The sequence below is a fragment of the Montipora foliosa genome, chromosome 4 (genome assembly GCF_036669935.1).
Source record: "Montipora foliosa isolate CH-2021 chromosome 4, ASM3666993v2, whole genome shotgun sequence".
NCBI classification, from domain to species: Eukaryota; Metazoa; Cnidaria; class Anthozoa; order Scleractinia; family Acroporidae; genus Montipora; species Montipora foliosa.
In genome coordinates, this window is record NC_090872.1 from 30,782,632 (window position 1) to 30,792,631 (window position 10,000).

General features: G+C 43.3%; 1 pseudogene; it reads left to right on the plus strand.

Moving 5' to 3' along the window:
- The first annotated feature begins 4,459 nt into the window (after positions 1-4,459).
- Positions 4,460-9,792, plus strand: LOC138000598 (uncharacterized; annotated as a pseudogene).
- Positions 9,793-10,000: the final 208 nt, after the last annotated feature.

Sequence of the window (10,000 nt, forward strand, 5' to 3'; positions counted from 1 at the left end):
GGTTATTGACCAAGTATAACCATTTTTCCCGTCTTTCAAAGCCAATAAAAAGGTGAATTTTCGATCACTTGGTGCAGAACGGCCATTGTTTGTAGGACATACACTTGCTTTCTGGAGAAATTACTCTTGAACTCCCATGTGGGTTCTAAATGGACTCCAATTGGTTGCGGTTAGTCTTTCAAAATGCAAATCTACAAGAAAATGCTAGAAGTTGCGAATACCCAGTAGAAAAACTGTCTATCAAATGTACAAGAAGTTAGTAGACAGCAGATTTCCGAACAAACCCGATCACTCCGAATAGTTTGATAGAAAATCCTGCATCTCATTTGCAACATGAATTGCGACAGCTCAAGCCCGGTTCCCACTTGTGCACTAAGCACAAGCATAAGCATAAAAGAAAATGTGCGGGAACTGGCTTGAAATAAACGTGAAATAAGCATAAACGTAAGGCGCAAGAAAGGAAACTTTTTCCTTTCCTTCCGCTTATGCTCATCGCACGCTTGTGCTTATTTCACAAGTGGGAACCGGCATGAGATTGCACAAGCACGACGATTCGCATTCTGGAATCTTACTAGATCTTACTACGACGTTACTACACTTGCGTATGCCAAATTTTCCTCGGCTTGTTTCACTGTGTGAACGTCGCAAGCTCGTCCTTGTGCTTACGCTTGTGCTTATCGCACAACTGAGAGACACGCTTTAGTGGTCGGTTCGTTAAGTTGTGTCATGAGTGTTTTAAACACATTTTTGTTAAGCCTCTTGTGGACTCTTCTGGACTGTGGACTCTCCTGGACTGTAGCCCTCTCGTTACGACCAATTTACCACTCCGACTAAATTGTAATGACAGAGAATTTCACAATGTTTGTCTTCGTTCCTGGCATGTTTCATTCTACATCATTCAGAGCTGAGAAATCATCAAGCATGGTTCACGCCGAAATGCTTCAGCTGGCTTAACTTTAATTACGTTCCGGGCGACCCAAACTCCCCTGCTTTTCCCGTGGGATGCGTGCGCATCCACAGTATAAAATCGTGTCGTGTTTTCATGGTTGTTACAAATGGGATTCCCATGGGACTTCACAAGAACCCTTGGGATGTGTCCGTTATGCTGTGTGGTTTTATTGGCTTCAACTTACCAGTGACGTAGTGCAGCGCGAATTTCGGCTGTGCGTTCTTGTTCGAGCAGACTTTTATGGATGTTAGTGCGGAGTTCTCTGGTGAGTGTAAATAAATGTGTTTGTATGCATGGTAATGTTACTTGAGGCAAACCGTGGTCCTTGTTATCGAAGACACTTCATGAATTACAGCTTGGCATGGCTGCTCGAGAACCCGTTTGGGCTTACTCAAGACAACGTTACAATTCGTTTGCTAACATTGTCTCATGCTGTATTCCGTGACGTATTTACATTGAATACAGAAAATCTCGTTTTCTTGAGTGTGCTTTAAAACCAGTTATTTGAAAATTGTATTTGCGGGCCTGCTTTACCAAAAAGCAGTAGATCAGTTTAAGCCGCTGTTACACTTTGAAACTTTTAGCTGAACCTTATGTACAACGGCGCTGCAAACTGAAAAAACGTTTTGTTTTAATCACCTCTGCGATTGCTGCTAATGTTGCAGAAGTAGAAAGCGGTTCTCGTGAAACTTGTCTCGCAAAGGAAGTTCAAAAAACGTTTCACGAAACCGATCATGTTACACATCCATGTCCAATACTGTCAACTGGATTCTATCGGAAAAAACAGAAGTTCTATTCGACCGATTTGTTCTATTTGGTGAATAGAGGAATTTTTGGACGATCCGCCAAGCAGAGTTTTCTATCCGACAATTGCATCTCATTATTGAGAGTGACCTCTTTCAAGTTTGTCGATTCAGCCGATTGGTTCTATTCGGCGTATGGAAAATTTTATTTACGACCCGACAAGTAGAGTTTCGATTTGTTAGATTCGACGAATCGCAAATATTATCATGCTCGATCTGACATATTGTGTTCTCCAATACATGGTGCAATGCTTCCTAACACGTGTTTCGCAGCGCCGCTGCACAAAAGTTTCAGCTAAGAGTTTCAACGTGTAACGGCGGCTTTACTGATTTATGTCACAAGCATTCTGCAGGTATTTCAATGCTGGATCATTCGTTTCACTTCCAACATTTTTAATTGTGGAATTGTCCTCAAATTGTATTGATCAAGTTTTTTTTCCTTTTACTTCGGATGCATTGGGTCAACATTATGTATTCAAGGGAGCGACCGGATGTCATTTCACAGTGGCTGTAAAACATGACACACATTGATTTGGTTTTATCAACGGAGTTGATAATGTAAATTGGCCACCGTACAGAGATTCTGAAAGCTGACGTTTCGAGCGTTAGCCCTTCGTCAGAGCGAATCGAGGAATTATGGGTTACGTGTAGTTTTTATAGTAGAGTGGGAGCTACGCTATTGGTGGTATCATGGCAACGTAAAAAATAGGAATATATTAGTTAAATGAAAAGCGTTCGTTAATACCGTGAGGATTAAGGGTGCCGATTTGGATGATAAATTTTTGTTCTAGATTCTTGCGGCTTTCCGTCGTACCTAGTTGTAGGGAAAGGCCGCAGATAGCCATGTGTTTTTTGGAATGTTTAGGGAGATTAAAATGACGAGCGACTGGCTTAAATGCATCTTTGTCATTCTTCTCAACATCGCGAAGGTGTTCTCGGAATCGGTCACCTAGTCGTCTACCTTTCTCGCCAATGTATAATTTATTGCGTAACGTACAGGTTATGCAATAAATGACATTTGCGGAGGTACATGTGAAACGATCGGTGAATGAAAAGACAAGTTTTGCATCGTGAGCGCGCGTATTTGAAAGTGCCGGGTTGCTCGTTAGTTTTGAGCGCGCTTCTAACTAAAAAGTTGCCTACGTTTTTGTCGCGTTTTAATGAAATAAGTGGAGGTTGCGAAAAGATTCTACCAGTCTCGGGATCATTTTGGAGTAATTTAAAATGATTAAGAATGATACTTTTGACTGCATGATTATGAGGATTGAAAGTGAGGGTGAATGGAATTCTGTCATTCTTATCTTTTTGTGACGTTTGCAGTGATCACTGTCGATCAAATTGTTGGGCGCGATGATGGCCCGCTTTGACCACAGAGACAGGATAGCCACGTTTTTCGAAGAACTGGCACATCTCCTCTGATTTGCTGGAAAAATCGGAGTCATCACTACATAGACGTCGAAGTCTAAGAAATTGAGAATAAGGAATGGAGTTCTTGACATGCGATGGATGTGATGATGAATACAACAAAAAACTGTGAGAATCTGTAGGTTTGTAGTGCACACTGGTACATAGCACGTTGCCACTAATAGAAACTTTGATATCTAAGAAAGCCAATGAAGTTTCTGAAATTTCCCAGGTATATTTTAGATTATTAGTGATATTTTTTCTTGGGACATCTCAATTAAAGCAGTCAGTCCAGGATTAAACCTTATGGAATCCTAGTTCTGATGGATCATAACAGCTCCATCTCAATGATGACCTACAAATCCAGTTCTATCAGTGTACATCTGAGTGCTCAGTCGGATTACCAGCAACCTTTAGCTAAACAAAAGACACACCTTGAAGACTTGAGACCCTGGGCATCAGACAGCCTGTACATGACAATGAAGATGACAAAACTCTGCAAAAAGTTAATGAAACGATCCACTTTGAAGAAGGACGTTACCAAGTAACCCAACCTTAGAAAGAAGAAGGTCCATCATTACCTACCAATTTATGAACTGGCAATGGGAAGGTTGAGATCCCAAGTCAATAGACTGTCACGAAATGACGAACATCTCCAGAAATATGATGCCAAAATCCAGGACCAAGTGCAGAAGGGAATTGTGGAAGCCGTCCCAGATGAATTATTGTAAAAACACCTTGAAACACCATATTCCTCACCATGAGGTACTGAAAACCGAGAAGACAACAACAAAACTTAGAATTGTGTTTGACGCCTCCGCAAAGACCAGAAAGAAACATTAAAACCTAAACGAATGCCTTAACCGTGACCTTGTCATATTAGAGGATATATGTGGCCTTCTCTTAAGGTTCAGGCTTCACAAAGTGACGCTAGTTGCAGATGTAGAGAAAGCCTTCCTTCCTTCTGCAACCTGATGATCGAGATGTAACAAGGTTCCTTTGGTTAAAACAACCTTTCAAGCCTACCCTTGAGAACAATGTTCAAGTACTGAGATTCACCAGAGTTCCATTTGGTACGATATCCAATCAAAAATCATCTAACCAAGGCTGGAACGCCCATCGCTCATCAGAAAGCGAGTAACATGTATGTGGACAACATGATTACAGGCGTTGGAACATTAACACAAGTAGATGAGCTGTACAAAGAAGCTAAGACCCTCTTCCGATCGCCATCAATGAATCTTTGTGAGTGGGCTTCAAAATCCTCTGAATTTCTCCAGAATATCCCAGAACGTGATCGAACCAGTGCAGAAACCATGAAACCATGAAAGTCCTAGGAACCTCCTGGAATTTGACCACGGATGCTATTTTTATCAATGGATCTCGCAATCTCTCCTCCGAAGTGACCACAAAAAGGAAGCATTGTAGTCTGTCAGCAGAATCTACGATCCATTGGGCCTCTTTTCTCCAGCCACTCAGAATGCAAAGCTGTTCATTCAGGAACTGGGGAAACGAGAAAAAGATTGGGACGAGACGTTCAGTCAGTCACACCAAAAAGGATTTTGACGATTTGTGAGAGCTTGACTCCATTGTCCTCTCAGCTGTTACCCAGATATATTGGAGGCGACGAACACAAACTGTTCTGCTTCACAGATGCCTCTGCCAAAGCCTATTCAGCAGCTGTATACCTCTACTCTTCAGTAAATGGAAAAGCAACTGTAAACTTGGTGTTTTCCAAAGCACGCGTTGTGCCTGCCAAACAACTCAGCATTTGAAGGTTGGAAATGCTAGGTGTCCTTATTGGAACGAGATGCCTTAACTATGTAACTGTCCGTGGTAGATAGATTTCTGTGGACCGACTCACAGTGTGTTCTTCACTGGAACAAAGAGAATGAGAGGAGTCCTATTTAATCATTTTAAAAATGGTATACAAACACAGGAAAAATGGAAAGGATACATTCCCATGAGGGCAACCACTAACCGGAGTCGATTTAATATATAAAAAGTAGAGTTCCGTCTTGTTCGCGTGAAGAAATGTTCCGTAAGGTCCCTATTCAGTCTTTTTTTTTTCAAAAATCAAGACGGTGCCCCGCACGCTCACCCCTGAAACTTTTTACATACCCTCTTCATCCGACAGGAATCAGGCGAGAAGGTGAATGTTGGCGACGACACTCTCGTCCAAACTCGGCTCATCATCATCGTCCGTCTTGCGTCGGTAGCCGTACGGGTACGTGATGCCCGTCGTCGGGTCCATCACACGTTTGGTAAAGACTAACTGGTAGTCTTTGAGGGCGGGTCGAGTATGGATGGTATACTCTTTGGACTTGCGCACGATCTTGCTTACTTGGTGGATGCGCGTCTTGGGCGGTACCTCCGAAGGGCGATGGACTTCACCAACTACCCTTGATGCTACGGCACGACAGGTAAAGGTAAAGGTATACCTTATTTAACGTCGGAAGTTCCTTTACTCTCTAGAGAGTACGCTCCCAGGAAGCCGACGGTGCGCTCATTTTACCCCCCTCTTTCCATCAGTTCTCCGTTTTAAGGGTATTTAAAGCTACTTAGGCTACACTGAAAGGAAAGAAGTCGAAACAAGGACGTGAGTTCGGGGGATCGAACTCGGGTTATCTTGCACCAAGGCCGCTCACTAACCAACTGTGCTACCCTTGCTCCTTGAGAGTACATCCCGTCCCTTTTGATTGCCAATCTCCCTTCTCTCGCTCCTAAAGTTGATGAGCTTGACTCCGTCATTGGCCATAATGGATGTGACATTGTTAGTGTGACTGAAACTTGGCTTACGAGTGACATTCCTGATTCTACCGTCTCGCTGCAAGACAATTTTCTTTTTCGCAAGGACCGACATAACAGCTGCGGTGGTGGAGTTTCGCTGTTTGTTTCAAGCACTGTTCACTGCAAAAGGCTCCTTGAAATTGAACTTGAGGATTCTCTAACAGAGGCCTTGTGGGTTCATCTAAGACCACACCGCTTACCAAGATTCGTATCATGTATTTTGATCGGAGTTGCCTAACGCCACCATTAGCGATAATTATATATTATACAATCTCATCCAGCAGACAGTTGATGAATATTCCTTGAAACATCCCGACTGTCTAGAATGGATTTCCGGTGATTTCAACCCCTCTTCCACCAGATTCGCAGAAACAATCATCAAACGCATGTGTGGCATGACCAAATATGTTAAAGTCCTGACTAGGGACACTGGTATTCTTGACTGGCTTCTAACGAACAGGCCATCTTTAATGTCTGATCCTGTCCAACTCCCTAAGATTGGTAGGAGTGACCATTGTTGTATCCTGGTGAAGCGACATGCGGACCAACCAACACAGAAGCCCTATAAACAAACTATCTAACGTCGTGACACACGGCCTAGCACACTCCGAGAGTTCGGCTAATGGATAACATACCACTCCCGGATTGAATTTTACAGTGCTAACTCTTGTCAGGGAAAGTTTGACATTTTCCAACGAACCATCATATGCGCTCTTGACAGGTTTTGTTGTACCCAAGTGATCGTCTCCATTGCTCAGATAAGCCCTGAATGACCAGAAAGATTAAGTGCTGGATTGCGAAGAGACAGCGAATGCTGGCTAGGTTTGGCAGTCACTCTGAGGGCTTTAGATTATGGCGTAATAAAGTTGCGAATGCCATCTCTACCTGTAAACAGTTTTTTTGCAATAACAAGGTTAATATCTTAAAGAACACCAACATCCGCAGGTGGTGGAGTGAGATAAAAAACCTTGCGGGAGTTTCGGAACGTGAAGGTCAGTGGTATGCGCAGTTTTGCGATAGTCATCATATTGACAACTCTATGCTGCAAGATAAATGAGTTTTTCACTGGGTTAACATCCAACTTTAGCCCACTCTTGCCTGGTGACATCTCCACCATCTCATTTCCTGAAGTGCCTGAGAACCTTTTGGTGTCATCACACGAGGCATTTAAAGCTCTTCGCAGGTTAAAAACCAACAAGGCCCCTGGCCCTGATTGCATCCCCAGTCTGATTCTCAAGATGTTCGCATTCAAACTCTCACCTTTCCTAGCTGAGCTATATAACACCTCGATCAAGCAAGGGTTCCTGCCTTTCTTTTGAAGTCAGCCGTGGTCTGCCCCCTCCCTAAACGGAGGCGTCTCCCTGACATGCCATAAAGCTAAGATTATGGAGGGATTCATGCTTTCAAGGGTCCTCCCAGGCATCACCTCAAGCAGTTTGCGATGGCCGGAAAAGGGACACAGCATGCTATTGTGTACCTTCTACACGTCACACTCGAAGCGCTGGACAAAGGAAACCGTTCGGTTGGGTGGTTTTTCGACCTTGTGGACCATTGTATCTTATTAGATAAGCTAAAATTGTTAGAAGTCCATCCCTGTTCGTTAAGGTGGATAGCATCATTTCTAGAGGGGAGATCACAAGTCGTTAGAATAGCCACCTCTTCCTCACCACCTTGTAAGTTAAACGGGCCCATTTCCCAGGGAACGCGTCTGGGTCCAATGCTATTTGCGGTTATGGTCAATGACCTTATCCGCCGCTGGCTTGCACGCACTAAGTTTGTGGATGACCTAACGGTAATCGAAATAACTTCTAGAAATGTACCATCTATTTTACCATACATTGTATCAGAGGTCCAGGCGTACGCATTTAATAACAATATGTGCCTTAACCCCTCAAAATGTAAGATCATGGCGATTGACTTTCACCATTATAATAGTATCCAAAGCCATCCCGTTGCTACGTGTGGCTGTATATTGGAAGAGGTCAAGTCGTTTAAATTTCTTGGAGCTTTTATATCCCACGACTTGACCTGGATGGTGCATTGCGATCACATAATGAAGAAAGCCAACGCTTTACGCCTTAAGGCAACTTAGGCGCTGTGGCGTGTCCGTGCATGATAGTGTCATGCGTTCTATACTAGAATATGCACGTGTTGTGTTTGCTGCGTTGCCACAATATTTATCTAATTTGCTAGAAAGAATACAAAAACGCGCGATCGCAATTATCTTTCCTGGCTCCACCTATGGCGAGGCCTTAAATTTTGCCGGTATATCAACCCTTCAAGATCGTAGATCAGCGGCTTGTCACAAATTTATTGTGCAGCTTAATCCGGATAACCCAGTTTACAAGCTAGTAGCTAGTAGATTAGAATCTACGAGTGCTTCCGCCCACTACTCACTCAGATCGAGAGATAGGGTAAGAACTAAAATTACTGCCACAAATAGGTTTGGTGACTTTGTCACAAACACGTCCGCTACTGACTTGATGTAGTGTAGTTTGTATTATTTATGTATACATATCGTATTCAGCATTTATAAGTATCTATTTACTTCTATATTTAGATCTGACCAGACCTGTAATTCAGATTATAATCTGCTAGAGGTTTCAATAAACAAAACTACTACTACTAAAATGTTTTTCGCGCAGGACCTCGTAATTGAGCTGCGCGGCACCTTCCACGTTCAAAGAGAAACCACGACGTTTGCACACCCCCTTGCCCTCGTTGCACTTGTACCCGTAGTTTTGTCGGCCCGCCCGAACAGAATTTAACGGTGTGCTGACTAGGGTCGAGATGCGTGCCCAAAGTGACGTTGGATTGGCAGGTCGGTGGACGTAGAGGACCGAGTCAGTGCGATCCCCTAAAAGTTCCAAGGCCACGTACAACCGTAAACGAGCCCAGTAGGTGGTCATGGCAGCCACGAAGACGTTTGTGTTGATGTTAGGGTAGTGGCAGTGGTCCTGTGCGCAGTCATGCACTTCCACCCGGTGATCGTCGAGACAACTCACGTACCGGATGTTGTGCTGGTCGGAATCCATGAAGGGGCAGAAGGGTTGTGGGTCGGTGAATTGCTGGACTTGTATCAAGGTCACTCATGCTTGGTACGTTTTCGAACAACAATCTCTTTAACCTTACAAAGAGCGACACGTTGCCGCTCTCTTCATTCATTAGGGACCTTAAGATTTCAGGACGTCTTCAATGTAGAACGTGGCCGGAAGTTGAAATTGACACCTTCTAACTACTGCGCATGCCAATCCCTGGCTGGAACCGCGTTCAATTTCTGAACAGGACACCATATTTTGTTTTCGCCGTTCTCTCTAGAACGTGAGTAGACTTTGCCTTATTTGTTCATAAAATTACAACTAAACTTGTCCATTTCTGTTCCCTATCTTATTCAAAAAATATTTTTGTACCCTTGGCCGTTTTAATTGTTTCACAGGTTGAAGAAAAGCAATTCTAAGAAGGCAAGTTTTAAAGAATGGCCTCGCGCGAACTCGCCTCTGTTGCTTTATAAGCAATTTCATTTTGACTCATGTTTTTTTTTCAACTCTTTGTTCGCGTTTATGCTTCAGAAACTTGAGACGAATGTTTGTCAAATGCTGATCGAATATTTTTTCATATTTGTGTGATCAGATTAAATTAACAAATTTGACAAGGAAGTCACGTTTAGTTCTCTTAATTGACAGTCAACTCATAGAAAAGCTTCAGGCTTTGCACATTTTGTACCTTAACTTTCTTGTCATGGTTTAGTTATACTAAAACGTCTTCTCCACCTGACACTGACCTGACTTCTTCCGCCTTTGGAAATTGAATAAATCACCCTAAGAGTGGGAAACGTATTCACATGTGTCACCGTTGTCTGTAATGTCGCGTAATGTCGCGATTGAATTGATAGGACAAACATACGTGTCCTATTTACATAGCATTTTTGCAGTGGGCTCGGACATCAGCATACTAAGGGCGCCGATGGCAGCCGCTATCAGTCCATTTATGAGCCCACTGAACCCTCCCAACCCATGATGAGTGATGATGTAAGTGATGAAGATAGACCACAACA